The sequence below is a fragment of the Pseudorasbora parva genome, chromosome 19 (assembly GCF_024679245.1).
Source record: "Pseudorasbora parva isolate DD20220531a chromosome 19, ASM2467924v1, whole genome shotgun sequence".
Lineage (NCBI taxonomy): Eukaryota > Metazoa > Chordata > Actinopteri > Cypriniformes > Gobionidae > Pseudorasbora > Pseudorasbora parva.
Window position 1 is genome coordinate 30,667,786 of NC_090190.1, and position 18,152 is coordinate 30,685,937.

At 35.8% G+C, this 18,152-nt stretch overlaps 1 protein-coding gene across 5 annotated transcripts in view; it reads right to left on the minus strand.

The window, feature by feature from the left end:
- The window catches only part of pleca (plectin a), a 148,861-nt gene that overhangs the window by 69,628 nt on the left and 61,081 nt on the right, over positions 1–18,152 (minus strand). The gene's annotated exons all lie outside the window — the stretch shown is intronic.

Consider the following 18,152-nt stretch of genomic DNA (forward strand, 5'->3'; position numbering starts at 1 on the left):
TACACTGGAGAATGTTTCAGAATCAGAAACCTGTATTTAATAATAATAATAATAAAGGCTCGTTATATTTTGATTAATTCAAGTGTTCCTTTAAATATGCAAATCAAATGTTGCCTACCTTGGCCTTTCTGGATAAGATCCTCCATGAAGGATCTACCATCATCAATCTCCATTACAGCTTGTTTAAAGCAATTAGTATGATTTACTAAACTGAAAGGACTTGAAGGACGACAGCGTTTCCCTTTCGTCTCTCTGACCACGTTTGTCTTTATTTCACTCTGCAGTCCGCGCTAAAGCTGGAAATACGTTTTTTGGTAAGATTGAGTTGGCAACATCTTAATGTGATCATCAAGAGTACAGAAGCAAGCATGTTTCTTGCCCATTTTCAAAAGAAGGAGAGAGAGGGGAAAAAAATGAATGGACTTTAATTGGTCTCAGATCTACTCGTGTCATTTATCTGCCTGGGAAAAGGAAACTTCTGGAGCAAAAGATTAATGCTTTGTTTTAAAACAGTGCACTGCCCCTGACTTTAAATGTGTCGAACTCCCATGGCAACTTACGAATTAAAGGTCTGTCTTAACTTTAAAAATAAAGTTTCTGTAGGTATATGTGCACAGGAGGTGGCAGTATAGAGTCAAGCAGCTGTCCTTATCCTGTGAGGGGGCGTCGGCTGCATCCTGTGCCATGACCTATGACTTCTTTGGGCTGTTTAAAACTGAACCAAGATGCCAAGACCTTTACAGTTGTTAAAAAATAGTTTTGCCTTCTTTAAAAGTTATTTTAAAAACATTAAATACAGCTGTAATGCACATATAAAAGAAACTACCATTTTTGGGATAAGGCAATGAAAATTAGTTTATAAACATGAATTTAAACACTAATTTAAAAAAATTATTTAAAAACATAAATACATAACAGATTACAGATTGCAAGGTATGTAAAATAAAGGTCTTCTGAAGTGAATCCATGGGTTTGTGTAAGAAAAATATCCATATTTAAAAGTTAATAAAGTAAAATATCTAGCTTCCGGTGGATTTTCTTCCGTATTAAACTCACGCAGAAAGTGTAGCGCCTCTCGCAGTTCAAAACGCTTACGCTACGTACGGCGCCAGTTACGCCTTTTCCGTAAGTTAAATACGGACGGCGGTTCCCCGGAAGCTAGATATTTCACTTTATTACATGTTCCAAAGAAGGTTGTTGCGCTCTTCATAGAAAAAAATATTTTTCTTTCAGGTGCGTAGAGCCAGAGAAGGGTAGACTTAAGCAAAACAGAAGAGATGGCTGACCGCACACTGAATCCAAAGAAATGATATAGTTATATAGTTATATAGATATAGTTATATAGTTAAAATGATATAGTTTCTTAGACTTTTTAGTCTTTTTTGGATTCAGTGTGCGGTCAGCCATCTCTTCTGTTTTACTTTATTACATGTTAAATATGGATATTTTCCATATCGATTCGCTTCAAAAGGCTTTTATTAACCCCCCGGAGCCACGTGGGGTACTTTTATAATGGATGGATACACTTTTTTTGGGCTTCAAATTTTGAGCTGCAAATTTACTGCCATTATAAAGCTGGGAAGCGCTAGGACATTCTTTAATATAGCTCAGATTGTATTTGTCTAAAAGAAGAATGTCATAACTAAGATGGCTTGAGCGTGAGTAATTCATCGGCTGATTTTCATTTTTGGGTGAACTATCCCTTTAATTTTTAGTTTTTTAAAGATTGTTTCACTATTTGTCCTCTTAAAGGCAAAAGTTTCCCTAATACTCCCTTCAGACTTTATGGAGCCCATAGAACGCATCACTTTCAGATTTCTCTGTGGGCGGCTGTCCTTCTGGGCTCATAAATTGCCCGTCTGTCTGAGAGCGGCATGAGGATTCCAGCACTCATTTTGCCTCAATTAGGGTGTTATCGATTTGCCACGGGCTCTTTTGTGTTTTTCAAAAATGCAACAAAGCAGCTTCTGTCACTGATTACTGGAAAATTATTTCCTTTCACAAAAAGTTCAAGTGAAAACAGTTTCCCAAAAAAGAAAAAATGTTCTCTTATCAAAAGCCTAAGTCACTAAGAAAGCAGGCAACCCTACTACCTTCAAAGTGCATGAGGAAAGAGAAGCAAGACAGAGAGAAGAAAGACTGAACAAGCATGTAAGCACATCCACATGTTTTTTTTTTCTTTGCTCTAAAAAGGGCATTGCAGACCTCTTTTCGGCAGAGCTCAGAAGGTCAGGACTCTGGCATTTCTGAGACGCTTCCCCTCTGCAGACATTACAGTTGAACAAAGTCCTGACCCTATCCATATTAGGGCCATCTGATGTCTTCCATTGCTTACACTAAATAATGTCTAGGATGGGATTTTCATGGTAATACAATACTGTCATCTCAACACATGTAGTCTGATATATTTGAGTCCAAATTAACCAGCACATAGATGTTTTGTATGACATAACTTCATATAACTTTACAAGCTGGTTACACATTCAGTTCTGCAGAATAGTAAAGCCTGAGGCACATGTACTAAAAGAATGAATGAAAGGATGTGATCTTCATTGAACTGTAGTAAAAGTGCAACTGAACCTGTTTATCATATCATTTCTTAAACTTAAACAAGAAGTGTTTAAGTACAGCTAGAGTGTGGTAGTACACATGGCAGAGGTTCACTTTAGAGTAAAAAAAGAAAAGAGTAATAGAGCAGTACTTTTTTTTTTTTTTACAGCATGCTGAATCAGCCATAGTATAGGGATAGGGCTACATGCCTTTTGCCGTATATGTCCTTACACACATTTGTTTTTGTGTGTATTTCTGTATACTGCAGGCCTATATATAAATGGAAAAATATATTACATTTCCTTGTTTCGACCAATGCAGCAGAAGTGTACTTGTTTGTAAAAGTGCACTTCTTATGCATTAGTAATACAGTAAAAGTGTATGCATTCGGGCTAAATCCAATGTTTTTATTTAAACTTCCTGATAAAATTTTAATCTAATGAACTAAGCACATCAGGCTCCATTCCTTTTGTACACTCATACAAAAACAAAATTAATAATAATAATAATAATAATAATAATAATAATAATATTAAAATAAATAAATGAAAATGTTTTTTAAATTAAATAAAAATTAAAAATTATAAAATCAAATCTCAATCTAATCTCTGAATAACTAGAAGCACGTCAGGCTCATTGTAGACTCAGAAAAAAAATATTATATACAGTATATATACAGTTTTCAAAATCAGACTTGGGATGTTAAGTTTGATGGATGGTGAAAAGCTGTTAGTGGAAACTTTCAACACGGGTTTTTCCACTACCATGCCAGAACCAAACAATCAACACTACTGGACAGTGTGTTTAGGCCCACGGGGTTTCATATCCAATAAAGAAAGAGACAAGAGGGTTAGTTTGTACACAGTCAAAAACAAATCCTCACAAGACTATTCAACGTACAAGGAGATATTTTGGAATAAAAATGCCACAAAACGATAAAAAATAAATACATTTAAAAAAAGCCCAAGTGTGTGTTGTAAAACTGAAACTAAAAAAATAAAAACGTGTGGAAAACGCTATTTGTTCCATCCATTTCTGAGGCGCCAAATCATGTCTAATGGAACAGAAAATGTACTTAGGTAAATGACAGACATAACATTTAAAAAAAAAATCAATCTCTCCTTATGTTGCACCAAAATCCTTACCTTGTCTCGTAAAAAAATAGCTGAAGGCATAATCATGTTGAACTATAACAGCTACATTATTGCAACTATCACTTTATCAGAAAACAGTCATTTAATTAAAAAATGAATAAAGTATACATTTATAATATAAAAAAATACTAAAATTAAAAAAGAATTATACATAATAACATTGATTTTAGTGATTTTAGATTTTATTTCAAATGGATACGTATGCTAAAAATAATAGAAATGTTGAACACTCAATGCACCCTTTTATTTAAACACCACTTATTTAGAATGTGTTGTCTGGAAGGCCAAATTCATAAATCAACATCATATGCTTCATTTACAGTAATAGGTCACTCAAATACAAGCATGCACCAGGAATAGAGGATGCTAATTACAGCTCCTTGTATTTCATAATGGATCATTAAACCTAAATGAAAGGTAAATGGGGTGAGTGCTGAAAGAACAAGTTTCACTGTTCCTTGCTTCATCTCCCTTTAACCGTCGCTATGATACATACATACACAATCTTACGTGCTAATGGATGCTGATGGAAAATACAGCTACGTTACAGGTCTCTCAACGGGAGATATAGACAATGGAGCCTATGTTTGCAGTGTCTGGCAATATATGAGGCCTAACTGCAAATGTGTGGAAAGAACATGGCTTACAGATTACCCAGAAAAAAAATGTTCATGGAACAACTTGGACTAGGGGTGGCTGTTTCACGTCATAACTTTGATATTTATATTAAAGGTGCACTATGTAACTTTTCCGTCCACTAGAGGTCGCCTATTCAAAACAAAGGCGTAGTTTGATGACGCCAGGATTGAGCCGGAGGAAAAGAATCAGGATAGGACTCATGTTTATGGATGTTGCTATTAATGTTACTGTAGTGCGAAGCAGAACAGGACCAAATGTTGTGGAGCTGAGCAAGGCTGCTGGAGCGATTGTTATTAAGATGAATGGAAGGGCTGGGAACGGTATGGATTTTTTCTTACCGCAGTTGAAAAGCAAGAAATTCCCACGGTTTCAGAGGTAAACCACTTTTAAACCCGTGATGCCACGCCCCCTGTTGCGCATCTTGTTGTGAGTGCGACACACACTAATCTTCTTCTATAGCTTGCTCTGTAAATTAAATTGAGAAACTAATGCATAATGCTACTTTAAATACTGTAGTCCAGGGGTTGCCAACTGGCGGACTCCGGTCCGGACCCGGACCACAAAGTCTTTTGACGTAATGAAATAACTAAATTCCAAATGCGATTTAAAAAAAAATAATAATAATCACATTTATATCAGGCAGCTCAGTAGAACCGTTTTTCCTATGTTGCCACGGTTGCGTTGACTGTTAAAGGGGTCGCACACCAGACGCGATGATCAGCTCTGCGTGCGTCTCCCGTATCTCACACATACGCGCAAGCTCAGTTTTGAATCAACTTCTTGCAGAAGAACTGCACGATGGGTGTATCTTGTAGCACAGGGTGAAATAAGTATGTATGTATATGGATGATTTGAGGAAAATATAATATAAATTTAATAAATCGTGCAGCTCATGGCGTGTCCGTTTTTATTTCGGCTCTCATGTTAACGGGTGAGTTTGGACACCATTCCGTCTTTAAGGTCAACTCAGCTCAGCCTTTTGAGATGTTATTTAAGGTTATTTACGTTTTTCTGGATTTAAAGGAACAGTTGAAATAAAGAGATAAAATGTTTCTTGCACTTTTTTTCTTTTTTCCAACACTGGTGGCACTTTATTTTTACCTGTTTGTGTTTCTGGATAATATTGCGAATGATTTTTTACCAGTGCAATTTGAAGCACAGAGAGAGCAGTGCTGAAGCCTACATTTAGTTAGGTAGAGACTATACATGTGAATGAACATAATGAGATTTCTGTTTTGTTTTTTAACCAGGAGGGTTTGTGTTCATTGATTGTTTCTGTTTATCTCAGTTCAGCAGGAAAAAAAACACTTTAGTTGCTAGTAATTTTGAAATTAATGTATTTTCAGTACAGATTTAGAGATGAAGGCATTTTTTTTATTCATCATTTTTTGTTAGACATGGCTACTGGTTGAATTTGATATTTTGTACTAACGCAACTTAAACAAACAACCTCAAAATGAGATACATTTATTAAAGGATTACCTATTGCCTATACTAATATGAAAATACATGTTTATCTATATGAGAACATACTATTTTTGTTCAATAAAGACACTTTTTTTAATCTACACTAATTTCTTTAGTCTGGCAAAAAGACATCAATTCATGTTTTTAGGTATATAATTGTCCGGACCTCGGCCGGTGAGGAAGGTTTATTTACTGGACCCCAAGCAATTTTAGTTGAAGACCCCTGCTGTAGTCTATGCCAGATATATAAATAGCCTACATTTTAAAATAATAAAACCACTCAAACATCCATTTCATAAGCATGCGTGTTTATTTTCCATCTGTGAAACAATACACTAGCCTGTAAAACATTTAAATGATTATAAGTAAATAATGGTAATCTTAAGAATAAAAGAAAATTAAATATTTATTTTAAAAAGATTAGTTTCATAACCTATTTCCCCGCAAACTGTGCAACGATGCGTCATGCCGCTTGGTGCTTTGAGATGAATGTGGGACACGAGCTGGATAGACAACTTCTTGAATATCTTCTTCTTCATGTTTTCTCCTGATGTCGCAAAACAAAACTTGTTGTAAAACGTCTGAAGAGCAAATTTTATCTTCCACAGGGTCAAGACATTTAGGCTTGATTCTGCACTGCTAGAGAAAACTAAAGTAAAACCGCTGGGTGCACGTGAACTGCGCTATTCAAATAAACTTGACGCGCCTCAAGTCTAATAACAAGCACAAAATGTGTTAAATCAAATTTCGTCCTACAGTGTTTTTCTACTTTACCACAGTAAAAGATGTGAATGGGTATAATAGACTAAAGCAAACGAAAGGAAGAAACGTTTATAATTCCCTGCAAAAATGAGTGTGACGCGCGTGAAGATTTGGGAAAAGAAACGAGATGTCCCATTGAATAAAATTGACTAATGTTAGGTCTATTGTTAAAATGTACAGAAATCGAAATATCGGATGACCAGATTGCAAAACAGAATTAAAAAGCTGGCAAATCTTAAATTGGTCTCAGCCTTCCTCTCTCATTCGGCATGAATCCATAGCCTTGTTGGCTGAGTGACATCTGCAAATTTATTTCCCTTTTAAAGTGATTCACTCCTGTAATAATCACGTAAAACAGCGTTCAGATACAAAACACTGGGTCAATAATGAAATTACAGCTTTAAATAAAAAAACAATGATAGGCCTATAAAATAAAAAGTGCACAACTCCTCTGAAAGCAAGCTACTTTTTTCCCTCACGTGCAACCTAGTGCGAATGAGTCCTTATTTGGGTTAGTAAATAACAAAATTATATTTTTTAAGTAGAAAATAGTATTAAAGAGATAAAATACAGAGTAGCCTATAGTAAATTAAATGTTTGTATACAAAAAAAAAAAAAATCACAATCCATCACAATAAAAAATATGAAGACTGCATGTAAACCCTTTTTTTTTTTTTTTTTGCGGTGATGGCGGTGACGATCTCAGACCCGCAGTAGGCGTCATGTGACCGCGGTATTGCGGTATTGCGATAAAACGGTAACCATCCCAGCCCTAATGAATACAACACATGCCTCCCGAGCAGCGGGACTTTTATTATGCTAGTCGCCCAAAGCCATTTCCGCTGTTCTGGTCATGAGTATGAGCTAACGCAGCTCTGTTCATCATATTAGATACATTTGAGTGTGTTGAAAATGATGTTATGAAGTTACTCTTTGCGTTCGCTCGGCGGCTGCTTTTGACACTTTTTGCACACTGCTAAAAGTAAAGCATTTCTGAAAAATAAAACCCGAAACCAAGGGTAACGTAGATAATGACGCAATTGATAGTGACTCCCTCAGACGTCCCGGTTCATTGGGTAAAATAGCAATTTTCTCACAAATTACAAAGAGTTTGAAACATTTGGGACATTGTAAGTACTTAAATATATTACACTGGCCTAGTGGTTTTTGAATAGTTTACTGAAAAAAAATTAACAGTGCACCTTCACATATTTTGAATAATGAATCTGTGCAAGTAGAATATGTAAATCTGATATAAATCATATACATTGGGCATAAGGGGTAATGAGAGCTGACTTTTATTGAACCACACAATGCCTTCTGGAGTTTAATGCTGGTTATATTTGTAACGATTTAAAGTGCAGAACGAAATAAACTAAGGAATCCCTGACACACCCATCACCAGAGGATGACAGTAATAAATTCAATAGACATTCCTTTGTGATTTCAAACACAATTTTTACATTTTCAGAGACCTCATCTGCAACTCATAAAGAGATGATCTGTACTCCTGGTGCTCAAAAAACATTTATTGAAAGAGAATGAATTTTCACTCAACCCTGAACTATTCCAATCTCACACAAGGCTTAAATATGCAACATGTCTCCCATTTAAATCAGTGTTTCAAGACATCAAGTTTCACAATATGTTCAGATTTCAGATATTTGGCTAAAAAAAACAGTACACTCCCTGCTGGAAAACACCAGCATATGTTGTTGTAGATAGTAGTGTGCTAGTACATCTCTACCAGACAAACGCTCAAACTTCTAAACCATTAAGACCACTCTAGTTGACCACCTTAACCTACAATAACTAAACATTGTTAGCTTGATTAGAAAGACAATGCTTCAAATGTGCAGTCTATAGCCAGGCACTAACAAAAACTTCAGAGGATGATGTTTTTTGGACATATACAATAACAACAACATAGCTTTCTTTAAACTACACTGTACATCTTTTATGAAAAAAAGTACATTTTATGAAGTATACTTAAAGGGGGGGTGAAATGCTGTTTCATGCATACTGATCTTTTTACACTGTTAAAGACATGGAATCCCATACTAAACATGGACAAAGTTTCAAAAGTTAAGGTGGACGTTTGATGGGAGTATTTCTTTGTCAAAAATACTACTTCCGGTTAGTCATAAGTTTCGGCAAGTTTTTTGCGATCATGCGTCCCCATTGACGTTAGTGGGGGCGGAATTTCCTTGTATGGGCCTTACGGACAATTCTACCGGAAGCGTGTGAGAGAGAGAGAGGGAGAGAGAGAGAGAGAGGGAGAGAGCGAAAGCAACAGGCTACCCCCATCAAAGCGCTCGTAGGCTGCGCTGCACAGGTAATGTGCACAATTAACAATGACATCAAAAAGTGCGTTTTTGGTTGCCAGACCAAGACAGTCCTGCACAGATTACCCCAAAACCCCGCGGTAAGGCAACAGTGGATGTAATTTGCTTTTCCGGATCAGCAACTGAGTTGCGCGAATGTTTATATCTGTTCGCTGCATTTCGGTGCCGACTGTTTCATAAACAAGGCCCAGCATGACGCCGGATTTTCCAATAGCCTAATGCTGAAGGATGGAGCAGTCCCAACGTTAGAACCGCGGGCGGTGAGTTAGACTGCTTCAAATGTCTGTGTCTATGCTCATCAAGTAGCCCAAACATGATCACGTATAGTTACTATATATATTACTATATATAGAAATTGATCAATGGAGCATGCGATGTGTAGTGCGTGTACATTTGTTTAGCTGGCCACTATATGTGTAACTTTATGTTTGTGTATTGTAAAAGCACTCAACAATACACAAAGAGGGGGGAAATATGTTGAACTAAATAAGCACGCTTCTTCATTCAAATGCGCTACTATTCCGTGTCTATCTATGTAAACACTAACTTAACCTGTCTACACAAACCACGCGTAAACACACAAACACACGTGCACAAATGCACTTCCCACATGTACACCTTCAAAGACAAAAATACGACGATATAATTCAAGTATAAATATGTAAATAACACAAGCTGCTAAGCATATTATATAGTTAGTGTATATCGTACCACATAGAGACGTCCTGCTCTAGTCGTTTTTGCTGCTGCTCCTGTTCAACTGCAGCCTCTGGGTCTGATTCCGGATCATAGATGTATGGCTGTATCTGATTAAAAGCCATATTTTTATTTTGAATAAAGTTTTTTCCCCGCTGTTAGGGATGACAGCTTTACGACGCACTCGACGCACTCAACTCAATAGCAGCGGCGTGCACACGTCATTATTTAGCTCCGCTCACACGACACGCCCCCACCCGCTCGGCTTTTTTCGGAAAGACTCGGAACAGCGCATCTTTCTTATATAATTATAAAAAAAATAAAGACTTTTCGGAGATATGCAGGATGCAATGCTACTCTATAGGTACTCAAGATTGACATGACACTGACTGAAACTGAGTGTTTCACCCCCCCTTTAAGTAATAGTCAACTTTATGTAGTAAGTATACTACTATCAACGTGTACTAGTAGTAAACTTGTAAGTGTACTATTTCAAGTGTAACAGTAGTAAACATTAAGTGCACAACAAGGTTTCTCATTTGTACTGCAGCTGTACTACAACAAGTGAACTTATAAATATACTAGACATTTTATTTACTATTTTAATACATAATAAATTTTTTAGTTTATGAAAGTGCACTTTGAAGTTACTAGTTTAATAGTTTATACTCCACGTTTACTTGTAAGTGTTCTTTAAGTGAACATAACATACTTATCGTTTACTATATATATATATATATATATATATATATATATATATATATATATATATATATATATATATATATATATATATATATATATATATGCACATTACTTTCATTTTCTTAATACTTGAAATGTACCATTAACCTGTACTTAAACTCATTTTAAAACATTTTATTATAGCATGCATCCTTTTTATCAACACTTTAACGTAGGTATGTTTCGTAAAGAAAGGCAACATTTTTTTTAAAAAGTTGAGAAAATCACATTTTTGACAGATTACACCTTGATTAGATTCAGAACGATGATCAAAGCATAGATGGAGTAAATTGAGTCAATCAGCACCCCGAAAGCTTCTCAGTCGTTTCCTCTGCATGAGTTCGACATTTCATTTGGTGACATTAGGCAGCATTGATTTAACATGCTGTTTAATCTTTGATGATTGCGTTATTTATTTTACATTTGCTTGAGCAAAATCACTTGTTTCATCTTCTTCTTCTCCTGTATTTTGATCCGGAGATTCTGCACTAGAAGATGTGTCATAGTGCCCCCTACCGTATAAAAGTGAAAACATGGATAGCTGGGGAAAAATTCAGTGGTGGGGAGAGTAAATTAGATCTGAAGTAAATTCCTATGTACACTACCTCAAACAATGTAAGTTTAATAAGACTGTATGTAAAAATATGTTAAAACAACATATTAAACAATTACAACTTAATTCAACTTTTAAGTATATAGGTTATACTTTTCTTTCAGTATAAGTGCAATTTTAAATATATTTCTGAGAAGTATATAAAGAGTACACTGAAAGTATACTTTCTTTTTTTGTTGTTTAAAAGAAGTTTACTAATAGTACACTTGAATAAACGTATTTATCGTAAGGGATATTATGGTATGCAAATATGGCAATCATGCTATAAATAAATAAAAACATTATAATAGTATCTAAAACCATTACGTTACCATGGTATAATTACAGTACAAGGATAACCAACATGCCAGTTGAGTATTTAAGGATATTAGTGACTTTTGAAATGTTATCATTGCTTTAAACTGGTTCAAATAGAATTGAGCAAAATTGTGAAGGTGAATCAATTCCTCAGACACACAATTAACATTTACTCAATCAGCTCCCTAGTTCAGTAGTCAGGGCACGGGAGTTGGCCATTTTAAGGTCGCACTAAAACGATTCCTCCTTAAAAAGTCCCACAATGCACCGCAAAACCCAGGGTGCATCGATGCTCACTAACGAAAGTTCTGAAGCGCAAAACTTAAATCACGTGAGCCAACTCACTACACATAATGACCGATAACGACACGTGATTTATAAAAAATAAAATAAAAATTAAATGTATATCGTTTGACAGGTAATGAACACAACTTAGCTAACACTTTTTATTAATTTATGTCTGAATTGTTGCACGTATATTTATAAAAAGCAAAGTATCATAATGTACTTTAAATAACATAACAAGTAATGTCAGAAAGATATCAGCTCTGCTGTTGTTCATAAATACCAGTAATGATGGTGTACAATGAGGACGTTGTCATGTCGCCGGAAATAAGAGTCATCCGTTTCCCAATGTGTAGTGAGCCGGCGTCCTTTACAGTCCTTACCCGTGCCCGAATTTGTGAACACTATATACTGATTCATGAGCTCGGGAGATAGGGAGCTGATTGAGACGCACCCCAAGTGAAAACAGTCAATGCTTTTCTCAGGAGCCAAGCCACAAGTAGTGCGCAAGTCTATCTGTAAGTCATTGCCTGACGCTGAAACTGATTTAGGGTGAAGCTGGGTAAACAAAAACCTTGTGTAGTCTAAACCCCCCGAAGAAAGTGAGCTTAAATCACGCTGATCTGCAAAGTCTCAACCAGGCGTATATCATCAGTCAATGACAGCATTAAACGATTAGACGCACTTCATACGAATAAGCCAAATAGCAATGAGCATTATGCTGCTCTGCACAATTCATATTCACCTCACAGACCTTGTACTAATTTGAGTATCTCTCAGACAGTAGCTTTCCTAGTTACTATCAAACACAAAGAGCATTGAAGAGGGCAGTTCATAAAACAAACTGTATGAAAGGAGCTCATTGAAAGCCTCTGGCGGATAAAGTGTTCCTAAAACTCCAGTTTCCCCTCGCAACTGGCGCTTCTCACACATTCCAACGCTTAGTTTATGGGGTGGAATTTATTGCACATGGTTGTTCTCCAAACCATTCAACACACCCCTGCACTCTGACATTATGCGGCAGTGAGTACGAGCTCAAAAACAGGACAATGGGCATGTGAACACACACAAACACATTCATATTTAACTTTTAAAGTAACATACTACAGTGTAAACTGCAAACAAAAACTCACTGGAAAGTCCAGTAAATATGCATATGAAAATATGTATATTAACACACATCGTAAACCATGTGTGTGTAAATAAACATTGTGCAAGAAGGCGCACATGCTAAAGGGACAAGGCAACTCTCTCTGAAGTCTATATTTTCAGACACTAAACACATTGAGCAATGTGAAAAACTGATTTATGCTTTTGGGAGTTTTCATATGCAGTCTATCTTCCTCTTACTTACGCAACACAGATTTCATAAATCAATTATATGCTACTTTATACACTCCAATTATCCTGCAACTATCCAATGATAGATTAAAACAGTTGTGCCTGCTTCCCAGCATGTCTTGCATCCCAAAGCAATGCAGCCATATTGTATCCATGAAATAGTAAAAGCTATGATACGAAACACCTGTTCATCATATCAATATGCAGCATCTAGTGCAGATTGATATATTTTTGTTTCAATGCATATGCAATGCATATGGAAAATTAAATGGATAGTTTACCCAGAAATGTTCATAATATACTCACGCTCAAGTTGTTCCAAACCCATATGAGTTTCTTTGTTCTGTTGAACACAGAAGAAGATATTTTAAAGAATGTTGGTAACTGAACAGTTGATGGTAGCCATTGACTTCCATAGTAGAAAAAAGTCAATGGCTACCGTAAACTGTTTCCTTTCCAACATTTTTTAAAATATCTTCTTTTGTTTTCAACAGAAGAAAGAAACTTTCTTTGGGTTTGGAACAATTTTGGGGTAAGTAAATGATGTAAATGATTTTCATTTTTGGGTGAACTATCCCTTTAATAGTTTTTTTATATTGGTTAAAGGGTTAGTTTACCCAAAAATGTAAATTATCCCATGATTTTCTCACATTCAAGCTTTGGTTTTCTTTTTAGAAATGAGTTATATGAATTTATTTTAACTTTAACTTCATATTCAAATTGTCTGAATCATGTTTGCTCAGGAAACTAAAAGTCCTTCTTACTGTAAATCATTTCTGAAAGCATATACTCACAATATAGCTCATACTTTATTGATTAATTAAACCTGCTAAAATTAGTTTCAGTCTGAACTATTGAGACGTGCAGCTAAACAGCAGCCCATTATCTCAAAACTAACTTATCTAGAAGAGTGTGATGTCAGTGAGGGGAACCTAATATAATATAAGCAGGGGCAGGAAGAGATTCATGGCAACGAGAGTATGCAGGAAGGTACAGCGAATGACTAATCAGCCCAATACCCTCATGAGATGGGCGCTATTTGGCCTCGAATGTGAGCGAATGAGTCAGCGCTCTGACCGCCTGCTGGGTGTGGTCCATAACGATCCCCTGTTGCCACAGCAACCTAAAATGACCCATACGGACAATGAGTAATGATTGAAGGCGTCCAAAACAGCAGGCATGGCCAAATGTGGCATGACTAGCACAACTAAAAAATAAAAAAATAAAAAGCTAGACTTTTTCCCAAATTGCTTCTTGTTTCAAGTTAATCTAAATACGACCCTAGTGAATTTTTTTTTTTTTAAACTACTGACATACTGTTTGACTGATTTAAATATTATGAATTAGTTAATTAAACGTTATTTCATTGCACAATGCGCATTTCTTAATATTACGTCTAAGAGGTGTTTAATATCACTATTAGTATATAAAATATAATGACTGTATGATATATCAGTGTTTAAATGCAAGATATTTAAAGTGTGTATCTAAAGTATACTTGCAATAGTTCCCTTTTAACACAATTTAAATATACTTACGAATGCCTTTAGTTAGACCTCAGTACTGCTTCAGGATAACTAAAGTGCATTAAAGGGATAGTTCACCCAAAAATATTCATTTTTACCCCATGATTTACTCACCCTCACCCCTTTTTAATGGTTTGGAAACATTTCTTATATCATATTTCTTATTATCATGTTTCTTAAGCCTATATCATATTACTGAACATAACAAACCAACATCCTGAACCATTGACTTCAAATCTAGTTAGCACCCCCGATTTAGGACCAGTAGTCTAGTCAAGTACTGCAGTTCATTTTTGGCGCTTAAACAGTTAGCAGTACATGAAACTTCACCCTTGATATGAACGAGGGGAAAGTTCAGTCAGCAGCTCAACAGCATTACAGGTGCCACGCCAATGTGAATAACTGTATTACATTACCACATTACTCATGCTGGAGCCTTAGAGATATCTTTAAGAAAATCCGATACCCCTGCCACCAGAAACTTTAAGAAACTCTGAATGAAATTATACAAAATCCATATAGAAGCACAATATGTGCCCTCTGGCAGTAACAGGAGTCATGGAACATTAATAATGCACAGACCATTTGGGTACTTGGGTGTGGTTTTTGGGGAAATGCATCACCAAATGGACAATTCACTTCCCTAAACCTAACCACCATAACACCCTGGCAAACAGGAAACTTGGCATCATGCGATCGTTGCAACTTTGTGCTATTCTTGCCAAAGAAGTTATAATGCAGTTGTATTGCAACTTTTTATGTCAAATGAACACAAACTTAAAGTCGCAGCAACATGTAAAACTATGTGCGAACATGCAATGTGCCGTTCTGCCAGAAATCAGAAATATAATCTATATGCATGTGTGACTTCACGGTACACTCACAACAAAACGCTTCATAATCACCATGATAAAGGCGTTAAAGACTGCACAAATGCATTGCACACGTGCACAAGTGCATAAATTAGGCACAGGCATAATAGTTAAAATGACTTGTTTCGTTCACAAAGAAAGAGGATTCTGGCTGAGTCAGACCCTTGACTCCCCCCAATGCGGCGAGGTCCTCAGCCGCTCAGTCTCATGAAGACTTCTCTGAACTATTATGTGGTACCACGCTACCTTCCAGACCAGACTTGGCACTGTCACAGAGCCCTCGGCTTAGTAATTTAACTGCCAATTGAGCTGAATGTCAGTTATATAACCATATGACGAAGAATTAAAAGCATATGTCCAAGAGAAGTCTAACATTTCCAGACAAAGTGTGCAAAGGAGCCACAGGAGATGTTTCTGAAGGAGATGTTTACTTATCTTGATTTTCTTTTTATGAAAGGCAGGCTTCAGAAAGACTTATTGGTTGTCTTGTAAACATGATTTCTTTTGTTTATTGTCCGATCCTGTCAAACGTTTTCATGGTACAATACCATTCAAAAGTTTGGGGTCAGTACATTTTTTTTTCTTCAGTTTTTTAAAGAAAGGTATACTTATATTCAGCAAGGATGCGCAAGTTTGTTTCAAAGTGAAATAAATATTTATATTTAAAATAAATTCTGCTATTTTAAACTTTCTATGCTGTAAAAAAATGTTGTTGGTTTAAGTTAAAGTAACCTGGTTGCCTTAAAATGTATAGTTTATTGAAATTAAAAATGTGAGTTGATACAATGAAGGAAATTGGTTTAATAAATAGAAACTCAAAATATTATTGTATCCGAACGACAAAAATGTTGCTGCAAAATGTGATAAATCATGAAAATATTACAATTTGGCACGTTTCACTGCATCATAAATAAAACACACACAATTACCTAATATGCTTACAAAATCTTTTTATAATTTTTGAATAAAGGTTGTTAATTGTCATTGTATTAACTCAAATTTTTAATTTCAATAAACAATGCCACATTTTTTAGCAACCAGATAACTTATTTTTGTAATATTTTTTTACAGTGAACTTTTTAGAATCCTGAAATAAACGATTTCCACAAAAAATTTGAAGAAGCATAATTACAATAATAAATATTTCTTGAGCCCCAAATCAGCAAATTAGAATTATTTCTGAAGGATCATGTGACACTGAAGACTGGAGTAATGACTGCTGATAATTCATCTTGGTCATAACAGGAATAAATTACATTTTAAAATATATATTTAAATAGAAAAAGTCTATTCTAAGAATTCTAATAATGTCACAATATTGCAACTTTTACTGCTTTTTAAAAATCGAATAACTGCAGCCTTTGTTAGCATAAACATTAAAAAATCTTAATCTGGTAAATACTGTAAATGTTTCAAGTGAAGTGTATTTTATGTGTTTTTTTTTTTAAGAATAATCATCCACTTCAGGCACTAAAAAAAGGTACTCCAAGGTACTTCAAAGAATACCATGGTACTATCTGGTGCTTTTTAATCAGTAATGTTTTTAAGTCACCTGACTTTAAAAGGTTAAAGTCCCCCATGTTTTTTTTTCATAACACTCTTTTGAGATCGCTGAACCAACATCACATCAGATAAGCAGATGTTTGATGCTTGATGCCAAACATCTTCTTGTCAAATGTCTTGGCTCCTGTTAAACATTCCCTTCCTTACCAGAGACAGATACGTTCCCCACACCTACAGCTCGAAGAGAAACAGCAACTTACCTGAAAAACAAGAAAAAGAAGAAAACATTAGCAACATTCATAGTTTACACATTTACACCCAAGGCTAAATGCTCCCCACCATCAAAATAACTATTAGAAGTGTTAGCTTGAGTGCTGACGTATTAACTGACGTCTGTTTTCAAGCCAAACGTTGTTAAGACATCAGACAGGACCTGACTCCTCAAATGTGCTATCTATTAAAAAACAAGGGAGGGAAAGAATGGAACTGAAACAAAAGAAAATAAAGCTCAGGAAACGGCAGACATGACACGAAAGGTTCCCTTGCAGGATGGTAGTTCACTTTACAACATTAACCCTCAATTAGACACAATAAACCTCCAACTGAGCCACAGCTGCACTATTGAACATTACATGTAAGAGCAATGAGCTCTGTTATTATCTTTGTGAGAGCACCACCTACTGGACACTGCAGGCGTGAGATCACACTGATTTTGTAATTGCATGTTACCTTAATTGAAAACAACTTCTGAAGAAAGCTGCCAATATAGTTTATTGTTAGACTATATGGAACAGGATCTGCAAAATCATCGCTTACAGCCTTTTACAGCCTACAAAACACTTTAATACTGAGGAGAATGCTGACAAAGGCCTCCATCACAAGGTTTCCTCTCCAAACACTCCTTTTCATCATGAACAATGCAGTTTTATTGTAACTGGCTAGGTTTAAAAGAAGAGACTGGATGAATTGGAGGAAGAATTAAAGACACAATCATTTGGTAAAAGTGGAGTGCAAAAAATAGATTTGATTCAACAATGACATTAGTTATTGAGGTGTAAATGAAGGCTTATCTGTGGAGACTTCAAAGCAGAGCCGTAACCACCGTAGACATCGAGGGGGACAAGTCCCCCCAAATAATTAGAAATGGCCAAATTGTCCCCCCAATATTTGATATTCTTGATGCTGCTCTGCTGTACTCCATTACACACCGCTCTGTTTGTTTCTAAGATGACACATGTAAAATGTACATTTTTGTGGTTGGTCTGCCTCAGCGGTCGTCACTGTCAGAATGAGTGAGATGGCCAATCAAATCAAAGAAGGCGGGGCTTACTGTTCCAACACGACACTTTATAGCAGTG